This window comes from Squalius cephalus (genome assembly GCF_949319135.1).
Source record: "Squalius cephalus genome assembly, chromosome: 4".
NCBI classification, from domain to species: domain Eukaryota; kingdom Metazoa; phylum Chordata; class Actinopteri; order Cypriniformes; family Leuciscidae; genus Squalius; species Squalius cephalus.
In genome coordinates this window covers 52320850-52334334 of record NC_137125.1, presented here as the reverse complement: position 1 = coordinate 52334334, position 13485 = coordinate 52320850, and the positions used below count along the sequence as shown (strand labels likewise).

Below are 13485 nucleotides of genomic sequence, written 5' to 3'. Positions count from 1 at the left end.
GGGGCGATAAACAGGAGAAGCGCGCGCGCACATGAGGAAGCAGTGCGCGCTCGCGTGTGATTTGACCTGGTCAATTAATTATTTTCTGTATATATTCAATATTCTTATATTCTAAAATATTATCAGTTTTAGAGTGCCTTATTCCCACAGCGTTTAAAAAAAAGAATCAATACAAGAGCATTATTTGATAGAAACATCAATAATAACCAAAATATATTTTTTTTCAATTTCACATAAAATAGGTTAAAACGTGTATGTACACAATATTTAGCCCCCCAAAAAAGAGAGGATAGATCAAATATAAATTTATTTCCTGTTTTATAAACCAAGAATTATCAAATTCTAGGGATTTCATACGATATAAAATATCCAGAATCTTTTAATTATAATCCAGGCTCTTATAATTACAAGATCAAAACAGAGATCACAGAAAGAGCGATTTATATCAATGCACCGATGCCTAAGAAATGTATTTAATTTTAATTTGGACATAAAACCGATGTCATTCACATGGTATAGCCTGTACTACTGTTGCTGCATTACGTCATCAAAATACTTTATCACTTTATATAAATATATACAAGTCTGTCCTACATGTGCGTATCGTTTTTTAAACCTTATCTATGAAACAGTTTTATTTTTATTTATTTTTGCCTAAATATTTTGCTCCGTTTATGGAATGATGTGAATGCAACGTGGTTACGTCATGGCTGTCAGATGGAATGTCGTCAAATATTTTTATTTTGAAAAAAATAAAAAAATAAAAAATTATTTTGCCCTGTTTGGACGCTCAATACCACGTGGTGGCAGCATTGGATTGCTTATATATTTTTCTAGTCCTTTCCATGTTTTATTAGTATGCCATGTTATTAATCAAAAACAAAAGTTACGTGAGTGAAAATGTTCAGATTCTTTAAATCAGGTCCAAATTTATTCTGCTAATATATGTGTGAAATATTTTGTGACATTGTATTGCACATTCCATTTAAAAAAAAAAAAAACAGTAAACACATACGTTACATTATGAAACATAAGGATATGGGCCTTACAGGTTCACAACACGTTAGACTTTTAATATTATGTTTTATTAAAGGCCTCTGGATACGTGACAGGCTCCGCCTAACAGCCGGAAAAACAGTCAACTGATCTGCGGTCTGCCTGAATGTTTATATCAAACTGACGTCATTGCGTGTTCCATCTCAAAGAACTGATTCCAGACCTGCTTTCGTGTGTGTTTATTTATTTTTAGCCCAGTCGAACGCCGATCCCTCGAGCGCGGCGGACAGACAGAACTCAACGATCGCAGATAAACAGTCGCGCTGAAGAAGGAAGACAGACGTGCGAGCGAAGGCGGGCAGTAGTATAGCACTTCATGGCTTTAATATTTCAACAAAACGCGTTTATGGTTCCCAGTTAGAGCGTTTTAGATCCCCACCCTGCCTATGTAGGATCGTACCTGTCAGAATACGTCTGAGAAGTTTTAACCCATTTACTGATGGACTGACAGACGGATTCTCCTCAGACGACGCAATCTAACGTACACAATTCACATTTTACCTTATCAGTTCTCTCAAGCCCGTGTTTTCCGTCAGGAGGACTTCAGACAATTAAGGTTGGTGTTTATGTTTCTGACTGTAATTCTACGTTTCTGTACGAATAACCCGTAGACTGCACTCTACCGGCTGTGTCTTAAAACCTAGTGAGCTGCCTATCTAGACAACATGTTTGGGCCATAGGTTTGAGCATCATCAGCGCGTGCAGCGTTTTTGGGCGGGAATCATTGGCATATTTATGCAATATAGACTGTCTCTCAAAATACAGTCAGCTGTCAACCTACATTGTATTTTGGTCATCAACAGCACGTGCACCATTACCATCCAAAAATAGCATGGAAAAGCATAGTAGTGCCAGTGTCATGTCCAATATACCATGGTATTCCTTAATGTAACTTACCTTATATTCGACCTATAATACAACCCTGATGCGGTCTAGCTAGGCTGCAAACTAGGTTTTGAAACACTGTCTGCATTTTGCAGGTCTTATTGATGGACATATGCATGTATGGATCATCCTCCATCGTTTAGATCGATATTCTGTGCATTTCAAATGTGAATGTCTTCAAATCTATTGTTTTTAGTGGTTTGATTGCAGTGAGCATGTATGTTATGTAATAGCTAACGTGACACACTCGGGCTGTTTTTGTCCCTAATATAAACAATAATATTTATCCTGGAATGCAGATGTCCTTTATAAATATTTACTAGGGTTAACCAGAGTTTACAATACCATTGTTATGAAAGTGAAATCATAATAAACAGAAATGGGGTCTACTTCAAACAACCCCATTTTTCAAAGAGTGCCGTATAATGGCTGTACAGTATAACAAGTATCACATTTTTATCATTCTATGACATTTTTAATGGTAATTCCATGGTATCATTTGGGTTAGTTCACCTAAAAATGGAAATTATCCCATAATTTACTCACCCTCAAGCCATCCTAGGTGTATATTGAGTCATATTAAAAAATATACCGCCTCTTCCTAGCTTTATAATAGGATTAAATGGTACTTTAGATTTTGAAGCCCAAATATTGGATCCATCCATCATAAAAATAATCCATACGGCTCCAGGGTGTTAATAAAGGCCTTCTGAAGCGAAGCGATGCATTTTGGTAAGAAAAATATACATTTTTCTAACTTAATAAACTATAATCACTAGCCTCCGCTAACGGCCGTACACGAGTCGAGTTCCGGTGGAAGATTGACCTCTGACCCAACATATAACTGACATGTTATATTATTATGACAATCAAACCTATAGCAAAGTACCATTGTATTACCATCTTCATCCACCAGTAAACCATGGTACTAGCTTATGACGGTATTATTTTTATAGGCCTAGTGTAGCAATGGTTACCATTGTACATTTCTGGCAAAGACATACAAAGTAAACCACATCATGTTGGCGACTGGTGTGAATACCATATCCCAGTGTGATGATTTCTATGTGATGTGTGGTTAATCTCTAATTACCATAAAGGTAGCCTAATTAATGGATAACAGCGTATCACAGTACTAAATTACTATGTAATAATAGTAAATGTGCCATTAGAAGCATCCTCACAGAATGATCTAGTTAATTAGTATTCAGTAACATGAACGCAATTTGGCCATTTATTTAATTTGACCACGAAACTTATTCTCGTTTACACAGTTTAGCCTGTTTTTGTTGTTTCATGCTGTAATGTCTTAGATTAGACGAGAACGGATACACACCTGAATCCTGATGCGGATCATGCTTTTGTGTGTATCTTTGACCTTTGCGTAAAGGTTCATGTTTCCACTTTCCCCTTCAGAGGCGTTCAGAAACCTGAGCGCACACTTCCACATAGCTTTCTGTGTCACATTGTTGGATTGAGGTTGTGAAATGTGAGGTGTAGCACCTGTAACAGTTTCAGTGTGTGTGTGTGTGTGTGTGTGTGTGTGTGTGTGTGTGTGTGTGTGTGTGTGTGTGTGTGTGTGTGTGTGTGTTGTAAAAAAGCCCAATAGAAGAGAGCGCATCTTAAAGGAGAAGTATTAGCAGTAACAACTGCTCTCTAAACACGTCATCTTAAACCCATTGTACATGATGTCCGACTCTGTGTTCAGGATCCGAACTTCAGAAGAACGTGATGTTTATGGTCATTATCGCCACATTATTCATCAGCAATTTCACTACAGATTGTTTGCTTCGTAGGAAATTGTGGATGTGCAACATTACGAGAGACAGTGATCGTCATTTGCATGTCAAATAGAGTTTCCATTCCTGCGTTGTTGTGCGTTATTGACGCTGTTGGTGTGTTTGTCGTCTTATTTTGCATAGTGTTAGCAGCTGAGGACAGAATCCAAATCGTTGTCCGACTATTTCTGGATGCAATTGCATACCATTTTATATTGGAAGCTAGAAGATCTAGTTCCTGATAAACTGAGATTACTTCAGCAAACGTACAGCGTGACCAGTGTAGTCCCATTCACAACAAACCACTCTTGTAATTAGTGATGCACCGATCATGATCTTTACAAGCAAATGCTCTGAATCAGAGACCGGTTGATGATTTTTATGTATTTTTTTATCTTTGTTTAAGCAAAAACAGCACTGTGCTTATAAACTCTACTTTATACGGAGGTAAGAGGAAAATAAAATGCATTGAAACGTCTCTGAAGACAGTCAGTTTCCTTCAGAGATACATTCATATAAACCCCCAGCCTAAATTCAGTATTTATATTTTTCATCCAATATTTCGAGCACGTGAACGGTGATCTAGCTGTGCCTGGGACAGTATCTTCTGCTCTTCTCTCCTCTTTTAAGTGTCCCGTCTGGCCTGCTAACGTCCTGTTTACAGACTTCGTAATATTTCCACACGAATGAACATTTTGGGAAATGATTGCATTGCTGTTTATGTACAGAGTCCAGAACAGAGATTGGCCAAATTTGGAAAAAAATAAGTGAAACACGGCCCGTCGAACAGTGCATCTCTACTTGTATTGAATCATTCAAAGGCAGGTTTGTTAACAATTAACAATTGAATCTTTCTAGTACCAAATGGTAATGTCCAGCATACAAATTCACAGCTATTTTGGGCTGGTCATGAGGCATGTGCTCAGGTGCAAACCCTCGCACCCCGGCAGAGTCACTGCAACGCTTCGTTTATATTAATGATCCGTCCTGCTGACACGGACGCCCTCAAGGCTGTGGCCGTAATCTCTCCATATTGCCTTCAGTTTTGCCTGAATACCGACTCAAATGGAGATTTAATCCTCATTAAATCCATCGGCTTCATTATGGTTTCTCTTGTGTCCTTCACAAGACTCTGAATGTCAAACCTGTGAAGGGACGTCTGAGATCTGAAGCTGCGTTTCGTGATTTGAGAGAGTGAAACTGGCCTGTGGAAAATGTGTGAATCAATGCTCTCTAGCTGTTTAATAAGACGAAGAGACGATTTGTGTGTTGTTATGTGACGGGTAGATTCATAAACACACCGTGACGTGCTAGAAATGCTTCATAATGCAGACATCAGGTGAGAACAGAAGCTGTTTCCTGTTTCATGTTGATGTCGAAACTCTTAAAACAGGAAATGCACAACATATAATCTGATTCAAACCCTGGCTGAGGTGAAGTGCTTAATGTAATAGAAACGTTTTATCTACATGAGTAGAAAATGTGACTGGTACTTGCCTGTGCTACTTTTGCGTTTATTTATTTATTTAGCAGATGCTTTTAGCCAAAGTGATTTACAAAAGAGCATAATTAACCACAAGCAATTTCTCATAAGAGCCAACAATATTTCCAGAGCAAAATGCCAAGTTTAAAGTATAAGCTAAATTACTGCAGAAGTGAAGAGTCTTGTGGTTACTAGGTGGTTGTTCATTGGCCACTTGCCAAAGTAATGTATTTTTTATAAATAATTATTATGACTGTCATATCTCCATATTTTGTTATTTTTATTCTTTTTTTCCCCATAAATCATTACTATTGGTTAGAGGTCGACCGATTCATCGGTCGGCCGATTAATCAGCCGATTTTTTGCATTTTTAACATAATCGGCATCGGCCAATATCCAAGTGTATCAAGCCGATTATTAGGCAGGCGCATCTGTGGGCAGCCTAGTGTTGTTGTTGTTGTTGTTGTGGAACACGCGTTCGACGCACGCTGCGCCTAGAGTCATACTCCAGCAGAGTGAGCAGACCTCATCCAGTGCTTAAAGGAGAACTCCGGTCAATTTTAACATTGAGCTCATTTTTTTGTACATTTGGAGTGCTGTCAATACAGAGAACAACGACAAAAATCGGTGTTGCCTACACCGTGTTATCCTCTTTTTAAAATTTGCACCCTGTTGACTTCAATGGGGCAAGTTTTAAACCTGCTTTTAGCCTCTTAACATCCTTGATGTGTCATTACAAGTGCACAGAAAAAGTGAGTGATTCCTTCAGAGTGAACACGAGTGAATCTGACTGCAGTAGATGTGAAAGATATGTATAAAAACGCGCGTGATCATAGGTAACTAAACCTATGCGCGTGAACTCGGCAATCGACTACTTTGGACTTCAACCGAAAACAGGATGTAAACACAGGTATGTGCGCTGGCTTAAATAACATCATTTTTATACATATCTTTCACATCTACTGCAGTCAGATTCACTCGTGTTCACTCTGAAGGAATCACTCACATTGGCTGTGCACTTGTAATGACACATCAAGGATGTTAAGAGGCTAAAAGCAGGTTTAAAACTTGCCCCATTGAAGTCAACAGGGTGCAAATTTTAAAAAGAGGATAACACGGTGTAGGCAACACCGATTTTTGTCGTTGTTCTCTGTACTGACAGCACTCCAAATGTACAAAAAAATGAGCTCAATGTTAAAATTGACCGGAGTTCTCCTTTAAGGAAGGAGCTAAGTTCCTTGGAGAAAACTCCTTTATATTTAATTAAAAACTTTTGATATGTTACTGCCAACTTAGAGAAAAAACATGAATAGGCGACATGACGTTCGGCTACTTTGAAATTGATAGCGTAGTTGAGGTTGCATTAGCACAGCAGAAGGGTTGCTATCATGTCACAATAAGTAAGCAAGAATTTACAGACAGTGAATCTGAGACTTTTATTTGTTCTGTTTGTGTGTCTTATATTTGAGAGGGTTGTCACTCAATGCAGAGAAATAAGTAATAAAAAAAGAGACCAACTATATGCTAGTGAAGGACTGGCTTTGCTTTGATTTGTTTAAAGTCGCAAAGTGTTTACTTATATTTGCGCGCGCGCGCATGTGTGTGTGAGGCGCGGGCGCGATCGAACAGTGGAAACATAAAAACATACTCCGTCATTTTGTTTATCAGGACATCATTCAGACTGCAAAGTGTTTAAGTTACTGTTAATTAAAATGTTAAGGAAAACAAATATATTAATCTGAAATGTAGCAAATTAATTTCAATTCATTCAGGTACAATTACCAAACATATCTCAATGTCTTTTTGTCTTTTGTACAAGTGCAGATTGGTAAAGTGTTCAATAAATGTTTTTGTTGAGAAATTTTGTCTATCTTAAGTAATTATTTGTGTTACATTTTATCTTTCAAATAGAGGTTAAAAACAAGCACATAATCGGCCAAATATCGGCCAAAATAAATCGGCAGCATTAATCGTCCATCGGCCGACCCGGATTTCAAAAGATCGGCATTGGCCTGAAAAAAACCATATCGGTCGACCTCTACTATTGGTAACCCTTTACGTCTTTCTGAAGTTTTTGCAAATATTTAACCAATGAAAAGTATTAAAAGGAGTTTGTGGCTGAACCTCTTAACTCCATTGGATCCTCAAACTGTCAGTCAAATCTCATAACCCCACCCCTCCTCCATCGTGAATGTATATATATATGTGTGTGTGTTTTATGTATTTGAGAAGAGTGTCTTAGTCTAGCATTTGTCATCGAGTCATAGCTAATGCTGTCTTAAACAGCCTGTGCAAAAGCACTTCGTCTTTTATAATGAGATGTTGGCCAAATGACAGAATGAGATACCCACAGTAAACTTTATTACCTGTAAGTTGATGAAAACGTAACACAATGCACTTACTGTCTCAGATGTGGCCCTTCTAATGACGGACAAAACACACATGTCTGATATTTGAACTCCATATATGAGCTTGATTTTGGTAAAGTGTTAATAATAAAATGACACATGCAAGTGTCTGACCATTTATAAAGCCACGATATCAACTTTGACACCATTTTTTGAAATGGACACACAAGGTTTTCAACAAAATCTTGGACAAAATGAGGATCAAGGGCCAGATTTTAACTAGAAACTCAAGGTGGGACGTTTGTGTAACACAGCCTCGGGGTCATGAGTGGTTTGATTTATAAGCACACGGCATGCCTTTTCTTGAGTCTGTTATTGTGCCGGCAGCTCGGCCTGTGCTGTGGTGTCAGCTGAGGTTAATGGTGTGGACTTTCCTCCAGTTTACAGAGCTTGTGTGGACAGAACAGTAACCCAGAGCCGGGATGTCAGTGAGGAGTGAATAATGTGTTTCTCGACAGACATGCTGGACCGGCTGCATTCAGATTGAAGGCAAATCAGGTTTTTTTTCTCTTAAATCAGATCTTTTCAGCCAGACTGTCCGCACTATAGACCCTTTTACAGTTAGTAAACATGGTGACGTATTTGTGTGGGCGGGGCTTAGCTGGAGGCAGAAAGATCCCTCTGGCCGCTTCACTAACGCTAGTTTGCAAGTTTTGTTAGCTGTTTTTTTAAGAATGACTGGAGAAAATCCGATTTTGTCTTAATGTGCAAGGTCACTCACTGTCCAGGACCGCGATTGTTATTTGCAAAAGTTAATTTTAACGGACAGAACCAGATGACCGTACAAGCTCAGTCAATGGACGATCTGACAGGATTAACGTTAACGCTACCTCCGGTTGAGTGGCCTGACTTCTACACCTACCCGATAGAGAAACCGAGGGTAAAGAGAAACTGATGGCATATATATATATATTTAGATGCCTATAACTATGTGCTGAATGGTCATGTAAAGATTTGTGTGGTACGATCCGCAGTTCTGCCTAGCCAGCGCCAAGAAGACGACAATGTAAAGAGTGACACTACGGTGCAATTTTAATGATATGAATATTTTCTAGAAATAAAAATTCCAGATACAGCATACTCATTTTTCATCGATTCTTGCACCCAACAACACAACAAGATGACATTTAATAATAAAAATAATAATTTAAGCTCCTTATTATGTAGCCGAATCTGTGCTGGTTTGTATTGGCCGCCTCCAGTTTTCCGTTTGTTTTGCCTCCAGCTAGTGCCGTGACGTAACTGTGACGTCGGCGCAAAAGGGGTCTATTAATTGCAAGTGATCAGATAAGATTTGTGTGTCACAACCAAAACTATCTGAATGTGTTGCTTTGGTAATGAAGTAGGCAAACCCATACCCAAAACTTGCATACCCACATATGTGACGGATGCAGGAAAAATGGAGGTGCGACATTTCGCTCTACGAATAAGTGTCCCGTCGAGTGCAAAATCTCATATATCTCTGGACATATGAATTGTATGAATTTGGGCCGATTATATTTTCAATCGATTATTCTATTTATTTTTTTATTATTATTATTATTATTATTAAGGGTGTCACGATTTCGATTTTAAATCGAAATCGATCGAAATTAATGCTCAATCTCGATTATCGAATCAAAAAATGGAATCGTCGATGCTGCCACGCCCCCATGTCACGTCAGCTCGGCTTGCCAAGCGAAAATAAAAACACACGTGAAGTGCTGCCAACTCTCACGCATTCACCGTGAGACACACGCAATTAAAACTTTTCACACGCTCTCACGTCACATCCATTTTCTCACGCACAGAAAAATCGTGAAGCAAAGAGGACACGGAGGCCGACAGACTATAGAGCAGGTTACTTTATGATATAAAAAAAATCTCAGCTCTCAGATTATGTCAATTTTATTACGAAATTCAAACAATAAATACCGTTTTGGCGCTTGTAAATGTTACGTGACAGATCCCTAGCGCACGTGAACCGATCATCTCTACTAGCTAATAGTAAAAAAACACGAACACTGTTGAAAGATACAGTACAACTTACCGAAATGTATATTCCTCATACATAATATCGATCAATCAGTGTTTTTCATCAGCGTGAAGAGGTCAATAACACAGCTGGAGAACAATTATGTCACATTTACCTCAGGAAAGCCATTTAATGAACATAATATAGGCTGTAGCACGTAGTTGGCAAGAAAAAAATAGCTATAGAGAGCATTTTGCTAAATATGTGTTCTATATTACATATTTATTATATTTTTTACTTATATCATTAAATAAAGTTGTTATTATAATAAAAAACGCATTATATTTAATTATTTTTAACCTTAAATAATAGCCTACTACCAGCTGATAGGCTCTCTGTATGTTTACAGCATTAGGTGAGTTGTTTTTTTTCTTGAGACAAATTAATGCCTATCTTGTGTAGCCTACCTAATATTTATCCAAATGAGTCAATATTAAATCAATTCCATTCAAATTAGCTTTATTGGCATGACTTGTACAGTATTGCCAAAGCATTGGCCATTACATAGGCAATGAACAAATAATCAATAAAATTAATCAGTAAACAAATGCATGAATACATTTATACAAGAAATCAGTATCAAATGTAAAAAAAAAAAAAAATAAAATAAAATAAAATATCAAACAGTAAAAATAACAATTTTACAATCAAACAAATCGAGAATCGAACCGTGACTTTAGAATCGAAAATGTAATCGAATCGAGGATTTGGAGAATCGTGACACCCTTAATTATTATTAATCGAATAATCTAATTCTATATCCCCCCTATTCTATATAATCTTAATCCATTGATTATTTTCTGAATAGTTGATTAATCCTTTTTGGTTAATTTACTAATAAATAATAACCAATAATTTACCAGTAGTAAATAATCATATTTTGGTGCTTCAACATTTCTAATTTTCATTCAATTTAGGTTTTTGTCTTGGTATATAAATGAACAAGTTTATTAATTAAGTTAGTTTTAGTATTAGTTACCAGTTCATCTGACCGGAAGAGTGTTTGAAACTTTATTTTTGTAAATTCTAATAGTGCATAAATGTACCTTGTTAGCAATATATGTCCTGCATGAAAAATTAATCCAACTAAGCATTCCTCTGTGTGCTAGTGATCATGCCCTGACTGGTTAATCTGTGCAGAAAGGAGAGACGTGTTGCTGCAATGCACTTTCAATCCCCTTTGTTAAATATACTGTCATTGCTTATAGCTTGAGGCTTTTGCTGGGATGCTTGAAAGAGAAAGAACAGAAGAGGAAGTCTCACTTTTATTGTTTTCTCCTTGAGATTGACCTAAACCTAATGCTTTTCATTTGGTTGTTAAACTACTAAACTACATAAGATCAAGTCTAAAATCAGCTGTTTTGTGCCTTCACTATACCCTCTGGTTAAGAGGTCAGTGTGTGTTAGATTGACCGAGGGACGAGGAGGATACTTGATTGTCGTGTTAATGAGGTTTCGTTTCGACTGAAGGAATCCTGCTCTCCCGCGTGGCTCAGATTCTCAGCTCAGAGCTGTGATTAGGGGCTCCTGGACGTGTTCTGTGGGCTGGACTAAATATATATCACTCGCAGAGGTGAACGGTAGGGAACACGGCCGACTGTGAGGAGAGGCACAGAAAGAGGAGCTTCCTTTTAAAAAAAAATAGATGCGTTTTGGTCGATCGGATCATGACGGGATTTAAACTTTGTCGGCTGAAGACCCAAGTTTGGTTTGAAGATGAAAAACACACCAAGCACAATGTTCTCTCACCATTCCTGATTTCTAACACACACTCACAGCGTTCGGCTGGCCTTGTGTCTGTCAGAGCAGAAACTAAAGCTGATGATCTGTGTGTGTTTTACCGTCGTCTCCTTTTGCGTTCATGTGTAAATTATACGGGAGCTTATTTCATCCGTTAGATTGAAAGGTCTGAAAAAGCCCATGCATTTACCTGCCCATAGTCCCTCCCCTTGAAGAAATTAAATTATTAATTTAATAATTTAATACAATTCTATAATTAAAACACGGAAATTGTGACTATAGCTGCTGAGAAGGTCTCCAAGTATATTGTGCAAAGCAATGATCAGGACTCAGATTGAATACTTTAACACTTTATCCCAATTCTTGTTTCTTGTTTTTATGTTTTATTATTCCTGTGGCTGTTTTTCTGTTGACTTATCTATCCATTATACCCCATTGTAAAGAGACGGTGGGCTGGGAGGGATTGGTAAGTGGGTAGTTGATTTCATCCGTGTTTTCATGTTCTCATTCTGGCAAAAATTTAAAATAAAATAAATAAATAAATAAAAACACGGGAATTGTGTCTCTCTCCTCTATTTGATCGACCAGAACGCATCTCAAAACCAGGTGTAAACCAGGCCTGTGGCTCCATGAAGAACCATTAACATCCATGAAAATCTGTATCCTTCCCTGAATTCATCTTCCCTGTGTCCGTGCTTTCTAAACGTATTTATTTATTTAATTTGTCATAATGGTTAGCGCGTTCTGTTCTGTTCTGGCACTAGATGTAGGCATGCTGCGTTGTGATTGGTCCTGATTGCACACAGAGGGGGTTGGCGGAAAAAAATCATGCTTTCTTTGGTTTAGAAATCATGCATGCTCTCACATCGTGAGCTTATTACGAATAACCATTTCGATTAATTGCACGGCTCTAATAATAAATGGGTCTCAACTTTTAGTTAAACCAGAATTTTAAAACAACATAGGATAGATGGTGAAGTTGCATTAAAAATAGTGCACAGAGCAGATGTTATCAAGCAGTGAGAAGGCTTTACTTTTGGGTGTGACTCTCTCGTTTTGATGATGGGTTGGTATGACTGCTATTCTGCACTGAATAATAGAGTTTTGTGTGGCCTTTACACACATCACTGACACTTTGACGCAGAGGGTTGCTTGTTGTTCTCGCCGTCTGTCTTTAGTCTGTGTAGATTATTGCTTCGCCTCGGGCAGAGGTTTAAATTCTCTTTAATTGAAAACACGCTCAGGCCACTTTAAGATGTGCACGTTCGCTAATTGAATATTAAAGGATGACGAGGCTGTTATTTGGAGGGAGTATTTGCAGCTGGTGCCCGGAGGTGAAGGATGTACGACGCAGTTTGGCTTTTGTGTGGCTCTTATTACATAATTACATTTCCCGGCTCTATTATTAAATGAATTTCATAAAAATGTCACATGTTGATGTCACAAGTCGCTTGGGTGTCTGTCAGGGCGGGGGATTTTTGTTATCTCAAACTTCTGCCTTCTGGGATACGTGGAAGTTCACCTGAATGCCGATAATAACTTTACTATTTTGAAGAGCCTCGTTTCGCTGCATGAAACTTTTAAAAAGCTTTTAATCTGCTTCTCTCACTTCAGACCAATGCATTTTAGTTCCTCTTCCTCCCTTTTGTCTTTTAATTCGTTGTTAGTCAAGCAGGTAACACTTTATTTTAGTGTCGTTGTTACATGTACTTACCATAGTAATAACAGTAAATTATGCATAATTACATGCAACTAACACTCAACGAAATCCTAATCCTACCCTAACCCTAGTATAGTAAGTGCATGTAGTTTGCTTAATATTACTCAGTACTTAAATATATAATTACACTGTAACAATGACACCTTAAAATAAAGTGTAGCCATCAAGCATTACTTTTGTTAAATTTTAAGATTTAATGCTAAGTATTAAACTTTGGTGCATAACTCCTCCTCCTCACACTTTTTTTTTTGTACAAATCCTAATCTTTGGGAGAAGTTACTCCTCGTCTCCTGGTACAAAAACACTAGAAAGTCTAGGAAGTTAAGCCAATTAAAGTCATATAACAGATGTCTAGTGGTCTGTTCATTATAAGATTGAATTAGATTTAGTCGACACTTGTT

General features: G+C 37.7%; 1 protein-coding gene across 7 annotated transcripts in view; it reads left to right on the top strand.

The window, feature by feature from the left end:
• Positions 1–1256: 1256 nt before the first annotated feature.
• The window catches only part of osbpl8 (oxysterol binding protein-like 8), a 79889-nt gene continuing 67660 nt past the window's right edge, over positions 1257–13485 (top strand). For 3 of the 7 annotated variants that reach the window (XM_079870014.1, XM_079870016.1, XM_079870010.1), the window contains exon 1: positions 1260–1612. The gene's annotated coding sequence lies outside the window, so the exon portion shown is untranslated. Of the gene's footprint in view, positions 1613–13485 lie in introns of all 7 variants that reach the window. The other 4 variants (XM_079870013.1, XM_079870018.1, XM_079870020.1 and 1 more) reach the window with 3 other exon arrangements.